This window comes from Eretmochelys imbricata, chromosome 13, assembly GCF_965152235.1.
Source record: "Eretmochelys imbricata isolate rEreImb1 chromosome 13, rEreImb1.hap1, whole genome shotgun sequence".
NCBI lineage: Eukaryota > Metazoa > Chordata > Testudines > Cheloniidae > Eretmochelys > Eretmochelys imbricata.
In genome coordinates, this window is record NC_135584.1 from 42,361,551 (window position 1) to 42,373,303 (window position 11,753).

General features: G+C 42.4%; 1 pseudogene; it reads left to right on the top strand.

The window, feature by feature from the left end:
• Positions 1-230: 230 nt before the first annotated feature.
• Positions 231-1,399, top strand: LOC144273290 (olfactory receptor 6E1-like; annotated as a pseudogene).
• The last annotated feature ends 10,354 nt before the right edge of the window (positions 1,400-11,753 follow it).

Below are 11,753 nucleotides of genomic sequence, written 5' to 3' on the forward strand. Positions count from 1 at the left end.
CTCCCTAGTAGACATTGACATGACTGGTTTATTATTCCAGTAGTGCCCAAAATGTACAGACATGTAGGATAGTGCAACTGCAGGGAACATAGTATCAGTTGGTTCCTGCTAACTACCATCTTCTGCTTACGAGTTTCATCACACTCATACATGTTCATGTCTGTAACATGCTTAAACATTATATTAAGGTTCCATTTATAAATGGTTTATAGAGTGTTTCCTGATTAATAATGGGTGAGGGGGACAGTTGATTTACTTCTGGGTGGCAGGATGTTAAAAACAGGCCTGGCTGTTTAATATGGTTCCAAATTTGGTGTTTCTCCAGACATTTGTGGCTTAGTCACATCCTTTAATTATGTGAATGAATGCAATTATTTCACAAATTCCTGATGTTCATTTTTAAATATATATATATATATATATATATATATATATAGTTGCACTGTATTTGCAATTTCTTCAGATTAAACTGCAGCAGCAAGTGGCTCACATGGATAACTGGAGCACAGTTGCAGAGTTCATCTTGAAAGGCTTCCCCCACAGCTGGCAAACAGATCATCCTCTTCCTCATGTTTTACCTGGGCACCCTCGGCACCCTCTTGGGCAACCTGGTAACCACCACCATCCCTGTGGCAGACCACCAGCTCCACACCCCCATGTACTTCTATCTGTGCAACTTCTCCTTCATGGAGATCTGGTTCACCTGTTGAAGTGCCCAAGCTCCTGGCTGACTTGCTGTCCCAGAGAAAGTGTCCTTCACTGGCTGCACGGCACAAGGCTTCGTCGATTTCTTCCTGGGTGTGACCAAATTTCTCTTTGCTGTCATGGCGTTTGACCACTACACTGCTATCTGAAACCCGCTGAGATACATGGTCATGAGCAACCATTTCTGCCTACATCTGGTCTTGGTTGCTTGGATTTGGTCATTTTTGTCCATCTTCTCCCCAAACATCTTATACCAATTGCCATTCTGTGGCCAAATGTGATGAACAATTTTTTTCTGTGACAGCACACCACTGGTGAAGCTGGCTTGCATGGATACCAGCAACCTGGAGCTGGTGAACTTCATCATGATATCTCTGCTCATTCTCAGCTCCGTGGTGGTCACGATGGTCTCTTATGTGCATATTGTCATCAGTGCTCAAGACAGGCAAAAGGCCTTCTCCACCTGCACCAATCAGATCACCATGGCCAGCATTGTCTACAGGAGTCACATCTCCATGCATGTCCAGCCCACTCAGAAAGCTCCTTGGAGAACAAAGTGGTGGCCTTGTTGACCTCTGTGTTCACACCATCCCTCAACTCCTTCATCTACACCCTCAGGAACAAGATGGTCAAGCAGGCCCTGAGGGAGGCCAAAGTGTGGAATGAGCTCTCTCTCTTCCAAAGGCAAAAGTAGTCCTAGAGCGTGAGTGGGCGTGTTACTGAATATTCAAGGACTATTGCATTAACTTTATTAATGTTGTGTGTATCTTTATGGACTGGCTAGTGATGGCATTCTGGGCTAAATAGATAAGATGAAGCATGTTTCCTGCAGGAAGCAAAGTCAATGGGGGTAATTAATGCAAATCTCCCATGCTGAAGACAATGCAGGTAACAATTATGATAATCTAATCCAGGGGTTCTCAAACTTTGGGTCAGGACCCCAAAGTGTGCCACAACCCCATTTTAATGGGGTCGCCAAGGCTGGTGTTGGCCCTGGGCCACAGCAAGTCTGAAGTCCAAGCCCAAGCCCCACCACTCAGGGCTAAGGTTACATGCCTCCCACCCAGGGTAGAAGCCCTTGGGCTTCAGCTTTGCCACTGGTCTTCGGTCCTCACTCCTGGGGTCATGTAGTACTTTTTATTGTCAGAAGGGGGTCATGATGCAATGAAGTTTGAGAACTGCTGATCTAGTCTGATCTCCTGTATGACACAACGCACTGACTGTCTCCTAGTCTAGCAGCTAGGACACTTAGTTGGGATTCAGGTGTCCTGAGTCCTGCTCCCAGCTCTTCAGCTGAGCTGTTGTTGGACCTTAGACATGTCACAGTGCCAGTCTTTCCAATTTTCCTTGGTCTACTAAGACTGCAAACTCTTTGGGGGCAGGAATGGTCTCTGTGGGCTTGTACAGCCCTTGGTACAAATGGGCTTTGGTCATATTTTAAACTTCTAAGCACTGTGGTAAAAACGAACAGCAGTAATGCCTGCATTTGACAATGGACATCCAACCTCGATGTAAAGACTCCAAGTGATGTATCTTGTGGTTAGTTATTCTCATCTCTATCTATCCATCCCTTACTTCCCATCTGATTTTTTTTTCTAGCTTCCACTCCCAGACATTGTTTCTTCTTACTCCTTTTTTTCTACTAAATTAAAGAACACTATTGTACCAACGGTCCTGAGCTCCCCTACTCCACCTTCTCTCCTCGCACAGCTGTCTGTGGCTGACTCATTGTTTTTTAGTTTCTTGCTTCCTTTCACATTCCCAGTTTAGCTCTGCTAAGACAAACTGAAACCTGAAATCTAGAATCCATCAGATCTGAAAGGAACAGCTGTGCTTTTTGGCATGGGGTAATTTCTCACCCATTTCTGCTTGTGCAAACTGGACTCCCAATTTAACTTTACCCATAGAAAATATTGAATAAGAGGGGACATGATGGATTAAAAAATGGGTAATATATTCATAGATAACCATTGATAGTGGTCCCTTCTGACCTTAGACTATTGGCATTCTTTATACACAGGCCATAGATTCCCTCCCCAAGAACCTAGGGGGTCCAAGCTACGGAGCTTGGGAAGCTGTTTCCTGGGAAGCTGTTTCAATATTTAATTTTACTTACTGCGAGGAAACGACATCTTACTTCAATGTTGAATTTGTCTAACTTCAAGTTCCAGCCCCTAGATATTTTAATGCCTTTGCCAGCAAGATTGAAGAGCCACCGCAATCAGGTATCTTTGGCATGGGTAAGCAACAATACACAATGATCAAGTCACCTTCCAAACATCTCTCTGGTAAACTCAATAGATTCAGTTTCTTCAGAGAAGGTAAGACAGTAGCCTCTGTTCACCTTGTTCCATTATAGAAGAACCAGGGGACATTGATAAAACTGAAAAGCAGTGACTGTAAAACTAATAAAACATGCATGAAGCCATGCAACATACAATGCATCTGTGGGACTCATTGCCACAAGATATCATAGGGCCTAAACCTGAGATTTTTGAAGATGTTTGATGGATTTGGCACCCATTTCCCAATATTTTAATTAGAGCTGGTTGTTCAACCCCTGCTATGTAGCTTGGGGGGAAAAAACAGCAAATAATCTTAGAAAGTTTCAAAGACAGGACTGGACTTCTGAATGAATAACGAAAGCTACAAGATCTAAAAAAACCCAAGCGATTTGGAAGTATACATTCTGTTGCTTCGTGGCATACATAAAAATCAAAGTCAGAGAGGTTAGGAAGAAAATTTGCCATGGAAAGATTATCCCATAATTATCCACTAAGGAATTTATTGCAGCTTCCTCAGAGGCAGTTGGTAGCCTCCATTGTCAGAGACGGGCAAGTAGAGTGGGCGGACCAGCATGCATTTTCCTCTGAGCCCGGATGCCTTGTAAAATTGTGAAGATAAAGGCTGAGATGTCCAAAGGATTCTAAAAGGGAGTGAGGTGCTAAATTCCCATTGAAATGAGTGGAGTACCAAACTCCCTTAAGCTCCTTTGAAAGTCTGTCCCAGGATCCACATATTGAGGCAGACAGACACTGAAATGGGTTTTAAAAGGCCCTAAAAATATAACAATTGCCCAACTGGATCAGATCCAGGCTCTAGTCCAGAATCCTGCTTCCAACAGAGGCAGGAATATATTTTTAAAGGGAGGTGCAAGAAACCCAGAGGAGGCAGATGTGGGATACTGTGCCGCCACATAGGTCTCAACTTTGTCTCCAATGAGATAGGCTCCAAATCCCAAAGCAGGTGATTTAGTACCCCTTCCATTTGTTGTTGTTTTCATAGTTTAATTCTGATAACTCTGGCTATCCTGACAGCGACAAGGTGGGGGAGGTAATATCTTTCACTGGAGGAACTTCTGCGCGTGAAAGAGACATGCTTGTGAGCTACATGGGCCAGGTAGATGTGCCCTTCTGGCCCTATCTCCTATTTTCCTAATCTGCTGTGCATGAACATTAAAAATTGTGAGCCAGGTGTGTATGGGACAGATTTAAGAGGTTTAGGTGCCTAGTGGGATTTGCAAAAACAACCCGTTTGATTTAGGTTACCAAAGGCCCATTGAGTTCCAGTGGGTTGTAGGTAGATAACCCAGCTGGGAGCAGAAACCAGACAACTTCAAATGAGAAATTTAGGCTCAAACTGTAACAATGAGGGGTGATTGACCATTGAAATAAACTACCAAGGGAAGTGGTGGATTCTCCATCTCTTGTCATCTTCAGATCAAGACTGGAGCTTTCTGGAAAGTGCTTTAGTCAAACCCAAGTACGGAGTTAGCTGCGTGAAAGTTAATAGCCTGTGATGTACATGGTCTCTTTTGGCCTTAAACTCTACGAATCCATAAAAATCTACTTAGGTGCTTTGGTAATGCCCACAAGGTACATAAATATCTTTCAAAATCTCACTGTGAGCCTTTCTGTGCCTCAGGCCCCATCTATAAAATAGTAAGAATAGTACTTCCTTACCTCCCAGGGGTTTTGTTCAGGATAAGTATAATGACCATGGAAATGTTTGGGTACTACGATAATGAAGAGCATATAAAATACGAGAGAGAGAGAGAGAAACTCCTACTGAATGACAAAGGGACCTGGGTCTTTAACTCTTAGACCACTTTGAAAACCCCATCCAACAGGCCTCAAGGGGAGGCAAAGAGTCATCACCAGCTATGAAGGTTGGTCTTCTGGTGAAGGCACTGTCCTGGAACTTGGAAAATGTGGCTTTACGTCTAAGCTCTTCCACCTACTCATGTGACCTTGGGCAAGTTGCTTAGACTGTGATCTTCAAAAAGACCCAAGAGATTTGGTGTTCAAATCCCATTGAATTTCAGTGGCATGTTGGATGCCTAACTATCTAAAGTAATTCCAAAGTGCCTATGGAAATCCCAGCCTAGATTTTCAAAAGCTTCAACTGCACTTAAATGCATCAGTTCCTATTGAAAGTCACTGGAAGTTAGATTTCTAAGTGCTGTGTGTACCTGTGAACACTTACCCTGTAATCTTTTAATATCCCTCCTCTGTATAATGAGGATAATCTGGGTTGCAAGGAATATGTAAGAGTTTGTTAAAAATATGGAGGAAATTTCATTATCAAATTTTGACATTGAAATGAAAAATTAAATTGCAATTTCAAACTTTCATGATATTTTGCCACTGTTATTCAGACATTATGGTGATTGGGCCACCTAATAATCTAGATAAAAATAAAAATGCAATACCTAGACCCTGGAGAGGAACATAAACATTAAACCCAATCTGAAGTCTTATTCATTTAACTGAAAGGAAGATAAATTCTGTGACATCTAAAGTTATTGGGCACTATCCTGACCTACTGTAAACTGAAGTGTTGTTAACTGAACATTGGGACTCTTATTAAAAAATAAAAATGGATTGTGACAAGAGCAGAGTGAATATTATTCACTGAAATTCAGTTTTGGGTTGACCAAAATTTAGTGAATTCAGCCAGCATTCAGCCAATAGCTTTGAGGTGGGTGGGAGGAGGGGGGGATTCCAAAACTTTAAATTTCAAAATGTTTCATGTTGATATTTTCAATTAGATTTAACTAAAAACACACCAAAGTTAAACAAAATGTTTTGTTTTGGGTCAAACAAAATGCTTAATGTTACCTGAAATGAAGTGTTTCAGTATTTTGTTAGAGTGACCAAAAAAAATAAATAAATAAAAAAAACAATTGTCATTTCAGATTCACCTGAAATTCCCCACCCCCCCTCAGATATTTCATACTGACCACCAAACCAGAAAACCCAACAATTATTCACCCAGCTCTAGTTATGAATACTTTAAAACAATAATCTTGTTTGATCAAAGTCTTCTTCTGATTAAGGTACAATTCTTCAAGGGAAGACTCAGTAAGGGCCTCCTATGAGAAGCACAGCTGTTGAAAACTTATTCCTGTCCCTTGTCAGTTGGTGTCAAAGAAATCTGATGTCTTTCCCCCAAGCCACCTTAATTCAAATGTCTGCTTTCTCAGAACTCCAATATAGCAACAATGCCACCCTGGGTCTTTCAAAGGACGCACATCTTCCATTCTTGAAACTTGCAGGTGTCTTCATTCTGAGAAAGACAGACTAAAATATCTCAAGCTCATTCTCTGAAACCAACTGTCAACCACTGCCATTTTGACTAGAACGGCTTTTTAGGGATTATTCTAACTGTCATTTTTAAGCATCTAAAAATATAAAGGGACAATTTATTTTGCTTATGGTGTTAAGGTGATATCCTGGACTGATGTGAGTTATCAAAGCTCTGCTAAAGTCAGTAGACTTATGGTCAACATAATATCTGAGGATCTGGTCTCTTTTTTTAAGAAAAAGGAGAAGGAAGAGTATGGTGAATAGAATAAACAAGGAGTCCTTGTGGAACCTTAGAGACTAACAAATGTATTTGGGCATCAGCTTTCATGGGCTAAAACCCACTTCATCAGATGCATGGAGTGAAAAATACAGTAAGCAGAACATATATTATAGCACATGAAAAGATGGGAGTTGCCTTTCCAAGTGGAGGGTCAGTGCTAACGAGGCTAAGGCAATCAAGGTGGATGTCGCTCATTTCCAACAGTTGACAAGAAGGTGTGAGTGTCAGCAGAGGGAAAATAGAATGTGCATCAGTCCCTAAACAAGAAAAGATTATTATAGACACGATTAAAAAGAAGAAGCCTACATAACATGAAAAATATCCATACTGGCCCAGATCTCCAGCTGCTGAAAAATCAGCCCTAGTTCCAGCGAAGTCAGTGGGTCAGATCTCCCGCTGGCGTACACTGACCGAGCTCCATCGGAGTCTATGGTTCAGACTCAGCTAGCGTAAGTCAGTGTAGCTTCACTGAAGTCAATGAGCCAGATCTCCAGTTAGTGTAAATCAACCGTGGAGTGAATAGACCAGATCCCCAGTGGGTGCAAATCAGTGTCGCTCCATTGGAGTCAATGGAGCCAGGGCAGTTTATCCCAGCTGAGCTTACGGCCTATGGGTGAAATTCATCTCTGCCAAATGGCAGCATAAAGCCTAAATAACATTTAAGTCTCACATAAGTTCCATATTGAGGGATTCAGTGGGCCATAAGTGGTGCACGGGGCTTCCGTGGTTCCTCCGAATAGCAAATTTCCCCCTATATTAAGAAAAGGATTATTTCCTCCCCCCCCCCCACCCCACCCATCCTCACAACATGTGTCAGGAATACCTGGGAACTCTTGTCAAATTATGAGCCAAAAGGAAGGCGTTGAGACAGTCCAAGGGCAAGATTGCTCATTCTAACTCATCTTGAGTAGCATTTTACTCCATGAGTAGGTGCATTGAATTCAATGGAATGGCTTGTGGAGTAAGGTGCTACCCAAGGTAGAACTGGCAGAATCTGAAACATAAGGTATCTAGACAAGCTAGACCAATTCAGACTAGAAATATGGTTTAATTATCCTCCATCTGCAACCTATCTAGTTGTTCATAGTCCATCACTTGAAGTCTTTAAATCAGGACTCTCTAAAAAGACAGTTTCAACAAAATTTGTTAGTCTCTAAGGTGCCACAAGTACTCCTGTTCTTTCAACAACATAGGAGCTTGAGGCAAGAGTCAGTGGGTGACATTCTCTAGCCTGTGTTATACAAAAGGTCAGACTAGATGATCATATTGGTCCCTCCTGGCCTTAACACCCATTGATCTAAAAGGTGAAACATGATTAAGTAGGGCAAAGGGGAAGTCCACATTTTTAACTCTTCATGTTAGGTAGCAATGAGATCTGTTGGACTGGAATGGTGACCTGAAGAAAATGGAAGGACAGCCATCACTTGGGTCACCTAAAATGAAGCCAGACAAATAACTGAACAGCACACTGAATGAAGTTAAACCCTGCTTAAATCTTAAAAAAACAAAACAAACAAACAAACAAACAAACAAAACCGTGCCTTAAGTGACACACAGGCCTTGTGCTGGCCTTATACCAGAGAAATGCTTCATCCCATAAAAAATAATCTCGCACTGGCTGGGAAATGGGTTAGGTGGGTGAGATTCTGATTCCATTACTCATAGAATTATAGAAATGTACGACTGGAAGGGACCTCAGTAGGTCATCTACTCCAGCCCCCTGAACTGAGGAAGGACTAAATATTATCTAGACCATCTCTGACAGGTGCTTGTCCAACCTGCTCTTAAAAACCTCCAGTGATGGAGATTCCACAACTCTCCTAGGTAACTTGCTCTAATTCTTAGCTACCTTTACAGTTAGGAAGCTTTTCCTAATGTCTAACCCAAGTTTCCCTTGCTGCAGTTTAAGCTCATTACTTCTTGTCCTGTCCTCAGTGGATAAGGACAATGTATCACCCTCGTCTTTATAACAACCCACTACATACTTGAAGATTGTTATTGTCCCTCCAGTCTTCTCTTCTCCAGATTAAAACACACCCAATTTTTTTTTCCAATCTTTCCTCATAGGTCATGTTTTACAGACCTTTAATCATTTTTGTTGCTCTCTCTGGACTTTTTCCAATTTGTCTTTCCCGAAGTGTGGTGACCAGAACTGGACACAATACTTCAGGTGAGGCCTTATCAGTGCTGAGTAGAGTGGAAGAATTGCTTCTTGTGTCTTGATTACAACTACATCCCAGAGTGATGTTCACTGTTTTTGCAACAGTATTAAGTGTTGACTCATATTTAGTTCGTGAACCACTATAACCCCCAGATCCTTTTCTACCGTACTCTCCTAGGTGCTCATTTCCCATTTTGTATTTGTGCAACTGAATATTTCTCCTTAAGTGTAGTACTTTGCATTTTCTTATTGCATTTTGTGCTATATCAGCCCATTTCTCCAGATCATTCAGAATTCTAATTCTGTCCTCTACAGCACTTGCAACCCCTCCCAGCTTGCTATCATCCGCAAACTTTAGAGGTGTACTCTCTATGCCTTTATCCAAATCATTGATGAAGATATTGAATAGAACCAAGCCCAAGGCAGATCCCTGGGGGACCCCACTCGATGTACTATTCCTGTTTGATTGTGAACCACTGATAAACTACACTGAGTACTTTTTTCCAGGCAGGTGTGCACTCACTGTATAGTAGGCTCTTCTAGGCTATTTTTCTCTAGTTTGTTTATGACAATGTAGTGTGAGATAATATCAAAAGACTTGCTAAAGTTGAGATATATCTCATCTACTGCTTCCCCCCATCCACATTATTTGTTACCCTGTCAAAGAAGGATATTGGATTGGTTTGACATGATTTGATGAGAAGTAACTGTCAAAATAGAAGAAAATAAGGTGATAAACCCAAGTGCTTACAAATTGATTATTTGCTCCATTATCTTTCTGGATACCAGAATATAGAACAGAATATCAGGGTTGGAAGGCATCTCAGGAGATCATCTAGTCCAACCCCCTGCTCAAAGCAGGACCAATCCCCATTTTTTGCCCCAGATCAACTTAACAGCCCCCTCAAAGATTGGGCCAATGCTCAAACCACTGAGCTATCCCACCCCTCAACTTAACCTAAATAAATCCCAAAGTTAAGCTGACTGGTCTATAATTCCCTGGGGTGTCCTTATACCCCTTTTTATAGATAGGTACTATATTTGCCCTTTTCCAGTCCTTCGGTCTCTCCCCTATCCTCCAGGAGTTCTCAAAGATAATTGCTAATTATCTCAGGAAGTCTCAGAGATTTTTGGCTAGTTCCTTAAGTATTCTAGGGTGTATTGCATCATGCCCTGCTGACTTGAAGACATCTAATTTGTCTAAGGCCTTGTCTACACTGCCACTTACAGGACCTTCCTTGCTCAGGAATATGAAAAGCCACCCCGCAGAGCGATGCAAGTTTCAGCGCTGTGACATGCCCATGCAGACAGTGCCCCAGCGCTGGGAGCTGTGCCCCTCGTGGGGGTGGCTTTCCCCCGGCGCTGGAGCCGCCAGGACACAGCCACCTTAACGTGCTGCCCCAGCCGTGCTATTCTTTTCCTACGCCAGCCTCAGAGCCTGTCCCCGGCACCCAGATGGTCAGTGTCAGTTGTCCGATCACGGTTAACTTTTTGGTGAAAGCCGAGGACTAAAAAAGGCATTTAACACTTTGGCCACTGCTGCGTTTTCTGCGATTGTCTTTCACTCTGCTGAGTACTGGGCCTGCCCTGTCCTTTGTCTTCCTCTAGCTTCTCATGTATTTGTCAAATGCTTTCTTATTACCCTTTATATGCCTAGCTGGTGTAACCTCATTTTGTGCCTTGGCTTTTCTAGTTTTGTCCCTCCATTCTTATGTATTTTTAAAGAAAATATGCATCCTTTGTAATTTGACCTAGTTTCCACTTCTTGTATGACTAAATTTCAGCTCTGCCGCATTGAAGATTTCCTGTTTAAGAAGCTCCATGTTAAAAAGTTGTGTATTCCAGAAAAGAAAAAAAAAACTTACTAAAATAAGTGGACTAAGGTGTTATTCATTGCAAGCAGGGTAGCAAAAATTTTGCACCAACAACCAGATTTTTAAAGGATTTATTTTTAGGTATTGCAACTCTGAGTGGAGCAATGCCCACCTGATTTAGGAGCCTGATGGTATTTAGGTTCCTAAAGATGTAGACAGGTGCTTAATGCGCATTGATTTAAATGCGTGATGGACAAATAAGTACTTTTGAAAATCCCAGCAGGTGCCTAAATACTGTTAAAAATCTAACCCTGAGTGACTAAGGCCTAGTCTACACTTGAAAGCTTTACCTACATCGCTATGCCGCTTAGAGGTGCAATTTCTTTTAAAAGGAACCCAGCTATGCCAGTAAAAGCTCTAATGGAGACACAGTTGTACCAGTATAAAGACCAGCCTGGTACCAGGAAAGGTACCAGCCCGGCAGGTCCAAATGAGATGCACCTGGCCTGAGATTTCTACCCTCTTCAAGCACCAATGCACCTCAGCAAGTATTTGCTGTGACAGCAGGCAGCGTTTTCAAAACAGTAAGGTTTGTTAGTCAGCTGGAACACAGTGTCTGGGAGCCCTGAGTTAAGCGCAGAGAAACAGAAGTTAAGATACAGTCTATGGTGGCCAAGCCAGCACTTCATTTCCTGCTCTTTCCCTCTGTCTTTGTCAGTCCCAGTTGAGAGCTGCTCAATTCAACTAAAAGCCATCTCTTAGCCTCCCTCCCATGCTGAGTTCACATGTTCCATCTGCCGGAGATTCCCCGTGGATAGGTGTCAACCGGTCAGTCACTGTGGCTCCCATGGTCTTTCTAGATCCTCCATTGATATGGGTTAGTTTTCAGCCAGTCCTTTAATGACCCAGACACGCTGCCCTGGACAGTTAGGTGAGACAACACCATATGTCTCCTGCTCTGTCCCAAGAGCAGGTTAGTAACCCTTTTGCCGTACCCACTAGCTAGCAATGCAACATAGAGGGAAACTGAGGCACCATAGGAATCAAAAGCACTACAGAACATTCCCACTTCATCTATGGTGACCAGACAGCAAATATGAAAAATCGGTATGGGTGTGGGGGTTAATAGGCACCTATATAAGAGAAAGCCCTTAATATGAGAACTCTCCCTATAAAATCGGGACATCTGGTCACCCTAACTTCAT